Below are 19,330 nucleotides of genomic sequence, written 5' to 3' on the forward strand. Positions count from 1 at the left end.
ATTCTCATGAACATTTTTTCTCCTCTTATTCTTTACTAATACGTAACTGTTGTTATTGTTGTTTAGTTGCTAAGTCATGCTCTTTTGCAACCCGAAGGACTGTAGCCCACCAAGCTCCTCTGTGCATGGGATTTCCCAGGCAAGAATACCGGGAGTGGGTTGCCATTTCCTTTTCCAAGGGATCTTCCTGACTCAGGGATTGAACCTGCATCTCCTGCATTGGCAGGCAAATTCTTTACCATTGAGCCCCCAAGGGAGCCCAGAACGCTGAGGAGAATTTTTAAAAAATCTTATTGGTAAAATCAAGTTGTTTATTTGGGGGTTTGTGGTGAGCTTGGAGGTTCTCAGAAGAGGAGAGTCAGTCATATACAATGAACCCTAAGAATGTTGTCCCAGGAAGAAGTCATGGGCTGCGACCTCGTCCGAAGCTGACCCCTTGCTAGGAAGACTGCAGCACAAACAGGCTGGTAGGACTGTCCACTGCTGCATCTGGGCCTGGTCCTGCTTCAATAGACTTGAAGTCAATGAGAATAAGAATAGTGAAGATGCCTCTCTGGAAAAAGGTGATAAGGATCAAAGTGAAGGAAATTGGTAGGAAGTATGGGAATCTATCAAACAAAATGATAGACTAATATATGTACATGAATAATTTCCAAATTTTGAGGCAACAAAATTAAAATGTTTCTCTATTAAGATCTTTTGGGTGGCCTGTCCCTAAACATGTTTTCAGAATCTCCTTAAAGAAATAGAAGTTGAATTATTGCCTAAGACTGTCAGCATCAGGACATGGAGGTGTGATGCATTTAGACGGTAAACTTCAGCTTTTGACGTTACATAATCAGATCAAGTGGTGCTGGCCTTATGGAAATTAAGGAGAGGGGGATTATATTTAGCTTATTTTCAGACTAGGCTTAGTGGGCATCACAGACAAAGATATTAATTTTTCAGATGAAAAGTAGACTGTTAACCATGCACAAAAGATCATTTGTGCTACCCAAATCTATGCTAATCTCCATTCCAAATCCCTTAGCAACTGTTACTTGGTTGGAAAGGTTTAATTTTCATGAAAGGAAGAAAACTTTTGGAACATGTTACAGTGAAATGTAGTTTTGGAGCATTGAGTTGTTATTAAAGATATTAAAAATTACCTAGTGATAAAATGATTATTTAACATGAGTTTGAATTATTCTTGAAATGTAGCAAAATCTTCCTAATTTGCTACTCAAATTAGATACTTTAATTCCTGCATTGTCATACAACACAGTAAGTAACAGAAATAGAAAAGTATAGAACAGCATGTGAACTGGAAATAAAAAAGGCTTCCCACAGTTTTCAAGTAGATATTCATTCATTCATAATCTTACTCAACAAATGGTACATGAGTATCTCTCATGTACTAGATTCTAGACATGTAGAGGAAACAGATCTAGTGCCTGGGCTAAGAGCATCCATAACCTAGTGGGAATGTGAATTTATAAACTGATAAATATTTGAAATATAGTCATTTTTATGGTGGAGTCACGAGGAATTTTATTTACACAGTTAAAAACTTCAGTATGGAAAGTTTCTGGGAAAAAATAAAATGTACTATTATTAAATCAAGAAGAAACAAACCGTATTGTATCAGCAGTTAAAAATATAGCAAAAACAACAAGAAAAACAAATAAAGGGGGGAGAAAAGCATTTTGGGGTTGCTTGTCCAAGATTCAGGTCATTTATAGGCACATTTGCCCAAACATTTCAGGAACAAATAATTTGTGTATTTTGCAGCATGTTAAAAAAAAGTATTTATTATATATATATATATGCATTAGTGATTAAATAAAGTGAATAAGCAAAGAAGGAATGTTTCTTTTTTTTTTATGAGGGTAATATAAATTTGATAACAAAACCAGATAGGAACAGAACAAGAAGGAAAATTATGATCCATTACATTAATGAAATAGATATTCATATTAGATTCATATGTATGTTTGTGTATGGATGTGTATTGAGTATGTGTGTATAATATTATAATGCTTCATACTCAAGTTTAGCTTAGGAATATAAAAGAGGCTTAAAATGAAAGAATTATTGAAGTAATTCTCTACATTAAATATTTGATGACACTAAACACTTGAATCATTTCAATAGATGCATAAAAATCTTCTGATAAATCTCTACTTTCTTTCATTATAAAAACTCTTCACAAAATAGAAATAGAGTATAATTTTTTTACTTGATAAAAATAATTCATCAAAATTCTATAGCACATAGCATACTTAGTGATGAGAAAAAGAATTTCCTTTGAAGTCAGGAACAAGAGCAAGAATTTTGCTCATCATACCTGAAGTACAATCAAGTTGTAGTAAAACCAGGGAAAAAAAGGCATAAAGGTTGAAAAAGCAAAGCAACGTTTTCAACAGTTACACAGTGCATGTATATATTTGTGATTAAAACTCAGGAGCTTTTAAGAGAATTCAAGAGACTCTTACTAGAACTAGTAAGCAAACTTGACAGATTCTGAATAAAATAGCAGCCTGCAAAAATCAATTGTATTAACATGCCACAGCCACAAATAACCAGATAATATAATTTATAATGTTATATTTTATAATAGTAATAAAAACTCTGATGGGCCTAAGCATAAATCTAACAAAAGGCATGGAGTGGTTTCAGCTGTTAGAAAAAGAAAAGCTGAACTAAATCATGAGGACATTTATTGTTTAGTGAAGAAAATGTTTGAAGATAGTTTGTTTTGGCAGCTTAATACATCAGTCCTGTTGTGGGACCTTTGCGCTGGTTTTGCTTGGCCATCAGGGCTTCTTCGTTGGTGTATGACCTGTAAAGTCACTTGAGCCTCCACACTCAGGGGTTCTGTGCTTGGTTTAGTGCTCTGCTGTTCTGTTTGGAAAGTCTTGGTAATTTTATATTTGACTTTGTGTTTAGTAAATGACATCCAGTGGGACATATGTGTGAGCAGAGGAGATACGTGGAAATTATGTTTCATTCCTTGCATCATCTCTGTGATACCCCATGAGCACAGAAATTCTGTTGAAGCAGGGGTGGCACAGTTGGTAAAGAATCTGCCTGCAGTGCAGGAGACACAAGAGACTTGGGTTCGATTCCTGGATCGGGAAGATCCCCTGGTGAAGGAAATGGCAATCCACTTCAGAATTGTTGCCTGGAGAATTTCATGGACAGAGGAGCCCAGCAGGCTACGGTCTATGGGGTGGAAAAGAGTTGGACACGACTGAACATGAGCACATATTTCCAGGATGCATGGGAATTCAGTGAGATTTAAAGTTGGTATTGATTAGGCGTGTTCCATCTGACAAAGGCAGGAAGATAACAGCCCAGAGAGGCTAATTTTCCATTCAAACCAGAACTTGCTTCAGATACAGATAGGATGCAATGGCTTTCTGAGAGACACAGACAACCAAGGGTCCCTATCGTATCCTCTCTTACTTACATCACTTCCCTATATATTAGATATTTCATTTATGATGAAAATGATGACAGGAGAAAGGGGAAAGATAGGTCAACTCATTGTATCTTTTCCTTTCAGTCTTTCCTTGCGTGCATGTTCAGTCTGTCTACCTCTTTGCAACCCCATGGACCATAGCCCACCAGGCTTTTCTGTCCATGGGATTTTCCAGGCAAGAATCCTGGAGTGGGTTGCTATTTGCTCCTTCAGGGGATCTTCCCAACCCAGGGATCAAATGTGCCTCCTGCATTGGCAAGCAGATTCTTTACCACTGATCCACCTTACGTATCTATAAATCCAAGGTAGAGAGTGTGGGTTGAATGTGTGCAATTAGAGACATGAAATAAAGACAACTGAGTTAGTCTTGTACAGCATTTCTACTCTGCTGGTAAGAATGAAATACATATGCATGTCCAAGCTATGAACTATAAATTATGTAATTTGGGGATTCTGCAAATGAGTTGAATGTTCTTATATTTGCATTTCAAACTGACATTGCATGATATAGAGAAAATGGTAAAATGCATGCTAACCATCTGAGGTTTTAATTTTTCTTTACTGAGAACTCTATTAAACTGCAAATAAAAATTACTATGGCAAATCAAGAGAAAGATGTGGAAGAAAGGGAAAAGCTTTATATTTTAGTACCTTTAATAGTAATGTATCCTTACTTTTTAGACAAGAGGCCCCACATTTTTATTTTTGTACTAGACCCTGCAAATTATATAGCTGGCTCTGTCTGCTGTCTTCTGCTTATCTCTTGCTCCACCCCCACCCCCCCAATCCCATAATAGTTGCCCCATATTTGCAAGATCACTCTCAGAGATCCAGGCATCCAGTCTACAGTGGAGTCAGAAAAAAAGGTAGAAGAGTTGATGACAGCAAGCTTTTCTTTTATGGTCATTGCCTTTATTGGGAATTTAAAAGTCTTTTCAGAAAAGTTTGTGCCCCATGGATACTTAAAGTTGCAAAAATAATGGAACAGTAAGCATCTGGAAAATAGACCCAGCCAAGGCAATGTCTGGCTACAAATACTGTCCAAGTCAGAGGTTGGTAGGCTTTTCTATAAAAAGCCTAGGTGGCCATCTGGTCAGGCTCTTATTTATTTATTTATTATAATCAGAGGGCAATTGCTTTACAATGTTGTATTGGTTTCTGCCCTGCAACAAATCGAGTCAGCCATAAGTATATATCTATATACATATATATGTATATGCATATATATGTATATGCATGTGTATATACACATATATGCATATGCATATATATGTATATGCATGTGTATATACACACATATGCATATGTATATATACATCCCTTCCTTCTTGAGCTTCCTTCCTTTCCCACCCCCATCCCACCTCTAGATCATCACAGAGCATTGGGCTGGGCTCCTAATGTTATATAGCAGCTTCCCACTAGCTATCTGTTTTACACATGGTAGTGTATATATCGGGCTTCCATGGTGGCTCAGGTGGTAAAGAATCTGCCTGCAATGCAGGAGACCCAGGTTCTATCCCTGGGTTGGGAAGATCCCTTGGAGAAGGAAATGGCAACCCACTCCAGTATTCTTGCCTGGAGAATTCTATGGACAGAGGAGCCTGGTGGTCTATACTCCATGGGGTCTCAAAGAGTCTAATATGACTGAGAAACTAACACTTACTTACTTAGTGCATATATGTCACTGCTACTCTCTCACTTTGTCTTACCCTCTCCTCCCCCAACTGTGTCCACAAGTCCTTTCTCTATGTCTGCATCTCTATTCCTGCCCTGCAGATAGGTTCATCAGTATCATTTTTCTAGATTCTGTATCTATATGTGTGTATATATATATATATATATATATATATATATATATATATATATGCATTAGTATACAATATTTGTTTTCCTCTTTTTGGTCAGACTCTTGATGCAAGAGTTTGCTGCTGTAGTGTACACATAGATATAGACAACATGCAAATGAATGGGCATGGCTGTTTTCCAAGAAAAACTCTTTTCAAAAACAGGAAGTGGACAGATCTGACCAATGGGCTGTAACTTGCTTACTCTTACATAGACTCTTATGTAGATGGGGAAACAATGGAAACAGTAACAGACTTTATTTTCTTGGGCTCCCCAAATCATTGCAGATTGTGACTGCAGCCATGAAATTAAAAGATGGTTGCTCCTTGGCAGAAAAGCTATGACCAACCTAGACAGCATATTAAAAAGCAGAGACATTACTTTGCTGACAAAGGTCTGTTTAGTCAAATCTATGGTTTTTCCAGTAGTCGTGTATGGATGTAAGAGTTGGACCATAAAAAAGGCTGAACATTATAGAACTGATGCTTTTGAACTGTGGTGTTGGAGAAGACTCTTGAGAGTCCCTTGGACTATAAGGAGATCAAACCAGTTGATACTAAAGGAAATCAACCTCAAATATTCATTGGAAGGACTGATGCTGAAGCTGAAGCTCCAATACTTTGGCCACCTGATATGAAGAACTGACTCATTAGAAAAGACTCTGATGCTGGGAAAGATTGAAGGCAAGAGGAGAAGGGGACGACAGAGGACAAGATGGGATTGGATGGCATCACTGATTCAATGGACATGAGTTTGAGCAAGCTTCGCGCGATGGTGAAGGACAGGGAAACCTGGCATGCTGCAGTCCATGGGGTTGCAAAGAGTCAGACATGACTGAACAACAACAACGTAGAGCTTTATTTTGCTTTGGTTACTAAGTCATGGACCATGGGGTGATGACAGTAAGTAGGTGCCACTTATTGAATATCTACCGTTCATCACCTGAAGCTAGGCTTGTTGCCATCTCTAAAAATATTTAAATTTTGTTATCAAGGAAGATAAAGAAGTTTGTTGGGAAGACAAGAAGCAGAATCTGTTACAATATAAACAAGACTTGATTCAAAGTTATAAATGCATAGACAGAAACATTTGATATTATAAAGGTTCAGTTTTCCCCAAATTTATCCATTAGTATCATGCAATTCCAATTAAAATTCACGGAGATTTTTTATGGACTGTGCCATTTGACCTTTAAAATTCAAATGGAAAAAAACAAAGGATTAAGAATAGCCTATACATTTTTGAAAATTGATAATAGAAACACTGACTCAATGCACATGAATTTGGGAAAACTCTGGGAGATAGTGAGGGACAGGGAGGCCTGGCGTGCTGCAGTCCATGGGGTCGCAAAGAATCGGACACAGCTTAGTGACTGAACAACAACCACAAATAGAAACATGGGAATTTGGCCTACCAAATTTTGATACTTGTTATAAAGGTGAACTAATTAAGATAGTATTATTGTTTCTGGATTAGGAAAACAAAGTCATCAGCAGAAGAGAGTGTTCAGGAACAGATATGTGCATATTTTGTGGAGGAAGCATTTCAAATGGGGAAAGGATGGAGAATTCAATACATAATGTTGGGGAGAAAGAGTTATTTCCTCAGAAAAGAATTAGATTCTTATTTCATTCTAATCGCAAAAATAAACTCCAGGTCACTTAAAGACATATGTAAAAAGCAAAATATTAATGTTTTGAGTAGAAATTTAAAGCTTGAAGTTAAAAAAAAGAGATTTTAAAAAATAGAACAGAAAAGGAAGTATTTTGATGACTCTGTTTTCATTAACATGAAAAATTTTCATAAAATGAAAGACATCAGAATCAAAGTAAAAAGACATTCCAGGGAGTAGTGGACATTATATAGCACAGAATGAAAAAATAGTTTGGTCTGGAATACATAAAAACAACTGGAGAAAGGTGGGTGAATATGAACCAGAAATTCGCAGAAGAAGGACCCTGAGAGGCCCACAAACATGTGAAATTGATTCTTGGTCTTGCTAGTATCAGGGAAATAGAAATTAAGCAACAATCAAAGTTAATGTCATACCCATTAGATAGGCAGTCATTTTAAAAAAGTGACAGTTCAGGAATTGGCAAGCACGTGGAACAAAGTTCTCAGCCACTGTTGGTGGAATTATAAACTAGCATAACTAATGGTGGTGATCATTTTGTAATGTATAGAAATATCGAACCACTGTGTTGTGCACCAGGAACTAAAATAAAATGGTTGGTCAACTATGTCTCAACAAACAGACAGATTCATAGAGAAAGAGATCAGATTTGTGGTCACCAGAGGCAGGGGGTAGAGGGATGGGGAATTGGATGAAGGTGGTCAAAAGGTATATATTTACAGTTATACGAAAAATAAGTATTAATACTAGGGAAGTAACATACAACATGATCAATAGAGTGAACACCGCTGTATATGAAAGTTATTAAGAGAGTAAATCCTCAAATTTCTCATACAAGTTAAAAATACCTTTTTTCTTTTGTTTTGTATCTGTATGAGAAGATGAATCTTCACTAAACTTCATCATGCTGTACACCTTATACTTATGCAGTGCTGTATGTCAACTAATCTCAATACAATGAGAATAAAATAAAGATTAAAAAAAAAATTAGCACAACTTCCCTAGAAGGAAAACTGATAAAGGACCGTAATGTTAAGGATGTACTTGGTAGTTACTGTATGTATACAGTAAGTACACACACACACACACACACACACACAGGTAATGATTCTCTTGTTTGTCAGATCTAAACTCTCTTTTTGTAACAAAATCACCCTCTTTTTAATTTCAGACAAAAGTCAGTATAATGCCATTATCTAAACATAAAAGAGAAATATCATCATAAAATATGTATTTTAATATATAGGTGTTTGGGAATAATGAAGAAGTACATACTTGCATAGGGCTTCCCAGATGGTGCAGTGGTAAAGAATCTGCCTGTCAATGCAGGAGACGCTGGAGATGCTGGTTCCATCCCTGGGTAGGGAAGAACCCCTGGAGGAGGAAATGACAACCCAGTCTAGTATTCTTGCCTGGAAAATCCCATGAACAGAGGAGCCTGATGGGCTGTAGTCCACAGGGTCACAAACGGTTGGATGTGATTTAGCAGCTGAGCACACATACATATACCTTCATAGATTATGTGAATGGGACTCTAAAAACACAGACTGTTGTTTTAGCCGCTCAAAAGTTAAGTTACTGTTGGTGATGTAATTTTCCAAAATTGGCAAGTTTTCTCAAATTAACAAAATTGTGAATAAAATATAATCTTTGCTCAATTTACAGTTATATGGAACATCCGGAGTATATGACAATAGTTTGTGTTTATATGTATAAAATGGAGTAAGGTTCTAGGTTTGGATTACTTACAAACAGGTTTTTCACTTACACAGAAGCCCTACTGGAGGATACAGGACAAGTCACTGTGCTTTTGACTTCAGCACAGGAAATGCCAAGAGTGCCACCCGATCATTGTGACAAAGTCTCCCCCACAAAATGCTGAATTGTTTACTAAGGGCTGATCCTGCCCCATTGGGAGCCACTGCTTGAGAAAACGTCTTATGTAGGCACAGGAAGAAATGTGAAGGCATTTTCGTTGCTACATTCTTTGTAATAGCAAATAATTGTAAACATCTGCTGACACAACAATAGTTTCTATATGTATGTATGTATCTATTTATCTATCATCTCTCTCTGGATGTGTGTGTGTATACTTTGGTATACTCATATAATGAAATTTCAGATATTGAAATAATAAATTAGAGTTTCATTAGCAAAATGGATATAGCTCCAAAATACAATGTGGTAAGAAAAAACAGGTTGCAGAGTACTGCAAATAATATGACACCACTTAAATAGAGTTTTAAAACATGTATAACAATAGTGTTTTTTAATATATCCTCTATATTGAGCAAAATCATAAAAAATGTGTATGAGAATTAGAAACATCCAGTTTTGGGTAGTGGTTACATCAGGGGAGGGAGGAAGAGAAATGTGATGGGTGGATAAGCAGTGGAATTTAGCTACATTCTCTATTCTTAGCAAATAAGATATTTAAAGAAAATACTGCAAAACATATCTCTCTATATTTGTCAATATACTAGTGCTATTTATTAGTGCTATTTTTTTCTATGATTTTTTGTTGGTGTGAAAATCATTCATAATACCAATTTTAATTGTCCTTTGATGGTAGCCTTTGATGTTTTATAGGACTTCCCTCATGGCTCAGACGGTAAAGCGTCTGCCTACAATGTGGGAGACCCGGGTGTGATCCCTGGGTTGGGAAGATCCCCTGGAGAAGGAAATGGCAACCCACTCCAGTACTCTTGCCTGGAAAATCCCATGGGCGAAGGAGCCTGGTAGGCTACAGTCCATAGGGTTGCAAAGAGTCAGACACGATTGAGCGACTTCACTTTCACTTTGATGTTTTATAGGGCATAACCATGTCTTGTTATTTCTTTGTGCAAAGAATGATGATGATCCAGAGTCTCTTTCAGACATTATTCCTTACTGAACCTCCAGCTTGAGAATGAGACAAAAGAACACTAAGAATCTCACCACCTCCCATAACTTGGTGAGGTTTGGGACCATTTGGCTGTCTTAAGCCATATGAGGGCATCTCACGGGACTGCGACACTTGGGTGTCCAGTGGCTGGGACTGCACTCTTCTCTGGTTCCCTTACTATTGCTGGGATGGAAGCCTTGTCCTGAATCCAGCTTTTGTGGCCCAACCCTGATGCTGCAGTGTCTGTTCCCTCTGCTCCTCACTGTTTTACAGAAAACCGAACAGCTCTCCTGTCATTGCATCATCATGACTGCCTCTACTAAGAAACCCTTCTGCCCCACCGTTAAGATGGGCTATCTTGTGCTCCAACACCAGCCAGGATCAGGTCTGATTTGTCACATACCTCAGCCCTCTGCAGCAGGTCATGCTTTTGGAACCCCCTTGCCACCTTGTTATTCCCTGAGTCTATTCTTATCACATTCCATGACTAGGCTACTGGGACCCTCCTTGTTTATGTTCGTTATTACAACATTGTTATTAGATCACCCTCTTAAAATGTCTTAGCTTGGATGACGAATTATATGATCACTCAATTCATAAGTCTTGACTTATGAAGCATCTTTACCAAAACACACTCAGTGCTCTCCAAAGTAGCTTCCAGTTAAAACAACAGCTTAAAATAAACTTGTGATTGGGGAATGCAGAATGCTCGTTTATTCTTTAGGTCTCCAAATAAAGAGCGTGCAGAAAAATCTAAATGTGGCATTATGTACACTGGAATTACAATGATCAGTGGTGAGGAATGTCACACATACTATAATAGTGTTTTATAGTCAAGAAATAATTTTAAAATGTTATTTTATAAATTAGAATTAACTGCAGATTAATTATCATCATAGCAAATACTCACTTGCATTACAGTGTCATTTTTTTGTTGGAATATAATTGTGTTACAATGTTGTGTTCGTTTCTGCTGTACAACAACATGAATCAGCTATATGTATATATATATCCACTTCCTCTTGAACCTCACTCCCACTCACCCCTCTAGGCCATCACAGAGCACTGAGCTGAGCTCCCTGTGCTATACAACAGCTTCCCACTAGCTATGTATTTTATACATGGTTTTCTAATGTTCATTGCAGCACTATTTATAATAGCCAGGTCATAGAAGCAACCTAAATGTCCATTGACAGATAAATGGATAAAGAGGGTGTGGTACATATATACAATGAAATATTACTCAGCCATAAAAAGGAATGAAATCAGGTCATTTGTCATGTTGTGGATGGACCTAGAGTCTGTCATAAAGTGTCATCTCTTTATAAAGGAGGAGAAGTTGCAGAATTACAGTGTTTGGCAATTCTGTTCTTCTAGCTCTTTGGGCTAAAAACTTGGAGTCATCCTTGACAGTTCTGTTCTTCCTATGCCTCAAATCTAATTCATTAGAAAATTCACCAGATTACATCCCAAATCTGACTACACCTCACCATGGCCGTGATGGCTGCCCTGGTGCAAGCTGCCATCATCTTTCTCGAAGGCTACTGCAGCAGCCTTCCCTTAGGAGTGCCCCTACCTCAGCCTTTGGTCTCCTCCAGGTTTTTCTCCTGGGTGAATAAATCGCAACACTCCTTGCTGTGACTACTCCATTGGATTCTTACTTTAATCACACTTCAAAGAAATCTCAAACCTCATCTCCTCCCACTGTTCTCTAGCAAGACTGGCTTCCTTGTTCTTCCTCAAACACATGAAGCTCCCACCGCAGACCCTTTGCTCTTGCTCCTCGCGAATACATCCCTGCAGATGTCTGTGTGACTGCTTCCTTACCTCCTTCCAGTCTCTTAACAATTTTCACACCATCAGAATGGGTGTCCATGGTGACTCTACCTGAAGTAGGACCCTGTCCCATTGTTCCCTCTAACTCCCACCACTGCTTAATTTTTTTTATAGTGCTTCCAACTCCTCACATGTTTGTTGTTGTTCAGTTGCGTAGTTATGTCTGACGCTGGGACCCCATGGACTGTAGCTCGCTAGGCTCCTCTGTCCAAAGGTTTTCCCAGGCAAGAATATTAGAGTGGGTTGTCATTTCCTTCTCCACCTGACATGTTACATTTTTATGTATTTATGTCTTGTCCCATTAGACAGAGACATTACCTCTTACAGAGCTTCCCTTGTGGCTCAGACAGTCAAGAATTGGCCTGCAATGTGCAAGACCCAGGTTTGATCCCTGGGTTGGGAAGATCCCCTGGAGTAGTGAATGGCAACCTACTCCAGTATTCTTGCCTGGAGAATCCCATGGACAGAGGAGCCTGGTGGGCTACAGTCTATGGGGTCACAAAGAGTCAGACATGATTGAGCGACTAACATTTAACCTCCCAAAGCAGAACGTAATAGCATAATAGCAGTGAGTGAAGTTGGCGAGTTGAGTATAATCCTGGTTGTGTCATTGAGTCAGTTCAGTGTCTCCCACATCTAATTTGTGTGTGTGTGTGTGCGCGCGTGTGCAACATTATAAGGTAGTATGCAGCAGGTGCTTCATTTGACCCCAGAAAATCCATGACTCATCTTGGTTTTGAAGTGACAGTATGGCAGGTGGATTTCTTGGCTCTGACGGCAGATAGCTGATCTGCCCTTCCTGCCATGCACACTGAATACTCTTGGAAGCATAAAAACTGATGTAGAGTTCCAGCAATGCTGGAAACTAGGAATATCAAATAATGAATTGCCAGACACTGGGAAGAATTTCAGTAACCACAACAGAGATGAGGCTGGATTGACCACCATCAAAGTATAACCACCATACTTTGAAATTGCTGAAACAGAACAGCAGAGTCAAGCAGGAAAAGGTCAGGACACCCAGGTGTCCAGCTTGGAAGCTGACAGTCTGTGTGCGCTTGCTGCTGATGGATTAAAAATGAGATATAAAAATGCGCATTTAAAAAATTAAGACCATTTCATTATAATCTGACTTATATTCAGTGCCATGCAACATATTGTTTTATTTTGTCTAATATTTATAAGTATAAAAGATATATTTATGATGTGTAATATGTAATATTTTATGCATAAGCTGTAATATGGGCTTCTCTTAAAATCATTTTCAGATTGTGTAGTTTTGATCTATACATTTTTATGAATGCATTTCAGCATACATATTCTTATCAGGTATGTCGGTATTTTTGCCAAAACCACATGACAATTCTAAGAAAGATGAGAAAAGATTGCCAGCCCTGGCATGTCTTGGGCCAATTCAGAGGTGAAACAAAGCAGAGACCACCACAGAGTACCACATCGCAGTGCCTTCTGTGGGTGGCCGCATCTGTGTTCAAGGCTAGCTTCATGAGTATACAACCTGTACTGTTACACGGGATGTCTTGCTCAGAAGCTCTTGATTTGCTCCTCTGCTGTTGCTATCTTGAAATTCTTAATACTCTAAAATTTGAGATTTTACATTTAAACTTGTGTTTTACAAGAAACAATGGAGTGGAACTTCCCTGGTGGTCCAGGGACTAAGACTAAACACTCCCAATGCAGGGGGTGTGGGTTCAATCCCTAGTCAGGGAACTAGATCCCACATGCTGCAGCTAAGAGTTTGCATGCCACAACTATGCAAGATCCTGCATACTGCAAAGAAGATAAAAGATCCCACATGCTGCAACTAAGAACCAGCATAGGCAATAAATAAATTTATATATATATATATATATATATATAATGAAACAATGGAGCAAGCGTATGTGTGAAGAGAGGAGATTCATGTGGTATGTCTGCTATTTACTGCCATGCCATCCTTATACAAAATCACATCCTCATCCAAAATCACTGTGGATGGTGACTTCAGCCATGAATTAAAAGATGCTTTCTCCTTTGAAAAAAAGCTATGACACACCTAGACAGTGTATTAAATAGCAGAGACATCACTTTACCAGCCAGGGTCTGTGTAGTCAAAGCTATGGCTTTTCCAGTAGTCATGTATGGATGTGAGAGTTGGATCATAAAGAAGGCTGAGCACTGAAGAATTGATGCTTTCAAATTGTGGTGCTGGAGAAGACTCTTGAAAGTCCCTTGGACTGTAAGGAGATCAAGCCAGTTGATACTAAAGGAAAGCTGAAGCTGAAGCTCCAATACTCCAATACCTGATGCCAAGAGTTGACTCATTCAAAAAGACCCTGATGCTGGAAAAGATTAAGGGGAGGAAGAGAAGAGAGCAAAAGAGGATGAGATGGTTGGATGGCATCACAACTCAATGGACAATGGATCTGAGGAAACTGGGAGATAGTGAAGGACAGGAAAGCCTGGTGTGCTGCAGTCCATGGAGTCACAAAGAGTTGGACACAGCTTAGCTACTGAACAACAACAACATCCTCCTACAGCCTGCTTCATGCTCCAGGAGCACAGAACTCCAGCGGGCTCAGTGTGTAAGAGCTCAGTGAGACTCAAAGAGCACAAGTATGTTATATTGAGTAAGTGGAGAATACAGCAGCTCCAGAGGCAACACCCTCCACTGGAACTTGCTTTGACTGCAGAGAGAAGGCCATGCTGGTCTAAGAAGCATGAACACTTAGAGACCTTGATCATATCCCTTTTGACTGTTCATGGGCTGCACTGTGACCCTTCCAAATTCATATGTTGAAGTCCTAATCCCTAGTACTGCAAAACGTGACTGTATTTGGAAATAGGTCCTTTGAAGAGATAATTAAGTTAGATGAGGTCATTAGAGTAGGCCATCATCCAAAAACCTTATAAGGAGAGAACATTTAATGCAAACATCAAAAGACATAGGGAATACCATCTAAAGATAAAGAGAGAAAGCACCTACGAGCCAAGGAAAGAGGTCCAAGAAGAAGTCAGCACTGCCATCTTGGTCTTGAACTTCTAGAACTGTGGGAAAAAAAGTATCAATTGCTTAAGCCACCTCATCTGTAGGACTTTGTTATGTTGGCCCTGGCAAACTGATATATTTACCATGTTACTTCCCTGTATTAGCCAGTAACTTATGTGAAAATGATGACATAGATGAAAAAGGAACATAAAGCAACCCATAGTTCCTTTTCCTTTAAGTTCTTTTTAACTCAATGAGAAGTCAAAAGGAGAAAGTGCTAGTTGAATGTGCATGAATCAAAGAGTGAAAGAAAATAGCTGAGTTAATTTTGTGCTACACGTCCACTGTTTTGATATATATACACTATCATGTGTAAAATAAATAGCTAGTGGGACTCTGCTGTATAGCATAGGGAGCTCAGCTCAGTGCTGTGTGGTGATCTGGAGGAGTGGGATGGGTGTGTGTGGGGGTGGTGCAGGAGGTCCAAAATGGAGGGGATATATGTAAACATGCAGCTGATTCACTTCCTTGTAGAGCAGAAATTAACACAACATTGTAAAGCAACAATACCTTAATTAACACATACATAATAACATGCATGTATTGTTTTGTTAATGTTAAGCATTCAATGATACAGTAAATGTAAAAACACTTCCTTCAGTGTCTAGATAAAATTGATGATAACTAAAACTATTTTGGTCTTGGGTCTAGTCAATAAGAATTAATATAAATAGAAAAAAATCTCCCTTAAAAGCAATTATATATCATGTTAAATATTGCAATATTAGGTATAAAGTCATGTATTAATGAAAATTTGGAACTTAATGGAAGGAATAGGTTAAAGAAAAGGTCTAACGTCTCTTCTTGTGTTGGGACTATCAGAGAAACTTTTTTCAAACTTGATTCAGATAAACAGCAAATCTTACCTCTTTCGCTCTGGATCCAAATCCTCTTGCCTTTCTAAGTATGTTAATTGATTTCCTTCTCTCCTAAGTCATCAGTGGTGTTCTTTATACCGGATCATTTCCATCAGCATGTATATACATTCTAGCGCTTCCATTTCAGAAAGCAGACACAAACTCAAGACAAACAAAGTCCTCTCTTGACCCAGCATCCCTTATCAGTATCCTTCGATGGCTTGTTCTCCTCTACTGGCCTTTAAAGTTTAAGGCATCTGGTCCTGAACCCTCTCATCTTCCCTCCTTTCCCCCTACTCCCTCACCCTCTTCTTCCTTCTCCTTTTGGTTTCCTCCTCCAGATGGTTTCAGATAGTACATGGGCTTTGAATGGCATCTAAAGCTGATGATGCCCAAGTTCTGTATCTGCAGTGTGGGCTTCCTCCCTGGTATCTGACTGATAGTGGGTAAGCTGCTCATGTGTCACATGGGCGTAACATGTTCAGGGCAGAGCTCTGCCTTCCATCCCAGTCCTCCTCTCTCCCTCTTCCCGTGCATGCATGCTAAGTCTCTTAAGTTGTGTCTGACTCTGTGCAACCTTATGGACTATAGCCCTCCAGGCTCCTCAGTCCATGGGATTCCCCAGGAAAGAATACTGGTGTGGGTTGCCATGCCCTCCTCCAGGGAATCTTCCCAACCCAGGGATCAAATCCGTGTCTCTATGCCTCCTGCATTGGGAGGCGAGTTCTTTACCACAAGAGCCACATGGGAAGCCCACCCCCTCTCTTCCAGTGGTCTTCACAAAAACTAGTGGCACCAGGCTACCTCTTTCTTTTTCCTCTCATTTGTTGTTTTGAAAATCCTCCCCTTTCTTTCCATTTTCACTGTCACCATTTTAATCAAAGCCACTATCATCCCTTAACTGAGAAACTGAAATTCTCAGCTCTGGTTTTCCTCTTCCACTCTTGCCTCTCCCCATCCCATGAGAATAACTTTTTAAAAGAGAAATTAGATTATGTCATCTTTACCTGAAACACTTTGGTGCCTTCCTATCCTCTATGGTGGTGGTAGTGGTTTAGTCACTAAGTCGTGTCTGACTCTCTTACAACCCCATGGACTGTAGCCTGCCAGGCTCCTCTGTCCATGGAATTTCCCAGGCACTGGGAGTGGGTTGCTGGAGTGGGTTGCCATTCCCTTCTCCAGGGGATCTTCCCAACCCAGGGATGAAACCCAGGGTCTTTTGTATTGCAGGTAAAATTTTCAATCTGGCATTAAAATATAAAAGAGAGAGATATAGTTAATTTTCACCTGGAGTCTCTTGAAAATTGAGAAAGAGTTTACTCCTTGGGCACTTGAATGGTCAAAATAAACACTCTTGCTTTAACTTTTTATTTTTTCTTTTTGGGTAGCTGGTTTCCTAAAGGATAAAAAAATGATGAAGGAAGCAGATATTATGCAAGTTGTCTCCAGAGAACATATTATGTGCATATCATTTTAGGAGCAAGAAGGAAAACTGGATAACCCACCCCCTCAGGACCACGTGTGACCCATGGACCAGCTGGAACTCTATTTGAAGAGTTCTTCAGAGGAAAATCACATAGCTCCTCTTGTAACTCAGGGGATTCTATCCTAATGTGCCTTTCCTGCTTCAAAGTGTGAGTAAACATGTTTTAAATTTCTCCTAGGTACCATAAATTGCACCCCAGGGGACTTCTAGCAATAAAAGGTCATGCTTAATTAGAGCAGCACAGAACTGCTATTAGCTGTGGTTTCTTTGAAAAAAAGAGATAAAATAATTCACCTGTAATTTTTAAAAAATTGAAGTATAGTTGATTTAAAATGTTGTATTAGATTCAGGTATACAGCAAAGTGATTCAGTTTGCTTTTTCAGATTCTTTCCCATTATAGGCTATTACAAAATATTGAATATAGTTTCTTGTGTTGTATAGTAGGACCATGTTGGTTATCTCTTTTATATATAATTGGGAGGTTTAAAACTTTAGGTTTGAGCTGGTGGGCACAATGTAGTCAGGGGAAGTTCTTGAATGAAGAAGTGATGAAGTGGAAGGTTTTAAGGACAGTCATCTCTGAGGGAAAGAAAAACAGCTGAGTTTTTGTCATAAGCTAGGCTTGAAAATCTGAAAAGGGAAGGGAAATGACTGAGAATGGAAAAAAAAACTGAACATTTTGGTTGAATTTGAGAGAGCTTATGGAAAAATACTTGAAAAGACTTTATTAAAGAATTATTTTGAAGTATGTGGGAAACCATTTTCAATTTTACTGTGATACTATTTCAAACATAACATTTTAAAGGTTATATTTTTGCTTCTCTTTGAAAATTAACTTGTGCTATGATTCCTCGAATAGTATCACTTTTTTTTTTTTACTTGAATGAAAGATCCTTTAAATTCTATAGCGCTTTACAAATTTCAAGTTTCACACACAAGATTTCATACAATCCTAAATTAACTCTTTTTTTCTTGCTACCTGTAGCCCTTCTCTTCATTGGTAACCATGGGTTTGTTCTCTATATGTCAGTCTGCTTTTTTTGCTGTTGTTGCATTCAGTAGTTTGTTGTAGTATTTTAGATTTCATATATAAGTGATAACATGCAGTATTTTTGTGATATCACTTTCTCTGTCTAATGTCACTTAGCATAATACCCTCCACATTCATTCATGTCATTGCAAATGGCAGAATCTCACTCTTTTTATGACTAAGTAATATTCAGTTGTATGTATATACCATATCTTCATTATTCATTCATCTGTTGATGGACTCTTAGTTTGCTTCCTTACCTTGACAACTGTAAATAATACTGCTGTGAACATTGGAGTGCCTATATCTTTTTGACATAGTGATTTTGGTATTTTTTCAGGTATATACCCAGAATTGGAATTGCAGGTCATATAGTAGTTCTATTTTTAGATTTTTGAGAAACCTCTGTGCTATTTTCCACAGTGGCTATACCAATTACATTCCCACCAACAGTGTATGAGGGTTCCCTTTTCACTACATCCTCGCCAATATTTGTTATTGGTGCACCTTTTGATGATAGCCATTCTGACTGGTTTGAAGTGGTACCTCAAGCAGCTTTGATTTTCTTTTCCCAGATTAGTAGCAATATTGAGCATATTTTCATGTGCCAGTTGGCCATCAAGCATCATTTTTCAAGATCTCCAAATTTTGAATTTAAACAATAAAATCATCAGTAAATAGTGGTGAGGAAGAATGCTGACTAGGGAAGTATAATGGTATTTTGAGTTTCCCACCTGCTGAGCTCCATATATTGGTACATACCATTTATTTAAAGTGTGACGCAGCTGCAAAAAAGCATGAGAAATACAGGTTTGTATTGCATGAAAACACCCAGCCTTATCTAATCATTGTTGAAGAAAAGACTTGGAAACAGAATTGTTTGGCCAGCCTCAGTTAGATGCTATAATGAAGAAGAGAAGCCAACAATGGAAAAACAGAGTAATCAGAGAAAGACAGCATAGTGAAAAGAAGATTGGATTTGGGGTTAATCCTGATTCTGCCCTCTTTGGGGCAGTTCTCTTAGGCTATCATTGGGAAATTTTCTTCCAAGTCCATGGAGTTGGACATGAGGAATTCTCATTCTCTTAGGGCATGAAGATTTGATGTTCTCAGTTAGAAAGTGTGAGAGAGTTTCAAGAATAAAATATTGGCTACAATTGTCAAAAACAAGGACTTCCTTCATGGTCCAGTGGTTGAAAATCTGCCTGCCAATGCAGAGGACACAGGTTTGATTCCTGTTTGTGGAACT

The 19,330-nt window shown here is 38.5% G+C and overlaps 1 long non-coding RNA gene across 1 annotated transcript in view; it reads left to right on the forward strand.

The window, feature by feature from the left end:
* Positions 1-8,868: 8,868 nt before the first annotated feature.
* The window catches only part of LOC145509667 (uncharacterized), a 28,348-nt gene continuing 17,886 nt past the window's right edge, over positions 8,869-19,330 (forward strand). The window contains exons 1-4 of the long non-coding RNA XR_014056289.1: positions 8,869-8,981; positions 9,531-9,894; positions 10,099-10,210; positions 17,042-17,198. This is a non-coding gene — a long non-coding RNA (uncharacterized LOC145509667). The remainder of the gene's footprint in view (positions 8,982-9,530; positions 9,895-10,098; positions 10,211-17,041; positions 17,199-19,330) is intronic.

This window comes from Giraffa tippelskirchi, chromosome 6, assembly GCF_054371585.1.
Source record: "Giraffa tippelskirchi isolate mGirTip1 chromosome 6, T2T-mGirTip1v1.2.pri, whole genome shotgun sequence".
NCBI lineage: Eukaryota > Metazoa > Chordata > Mammalia > Artiodactyla > Giraffidae > Giraffa > Giraffa tippelskirchi.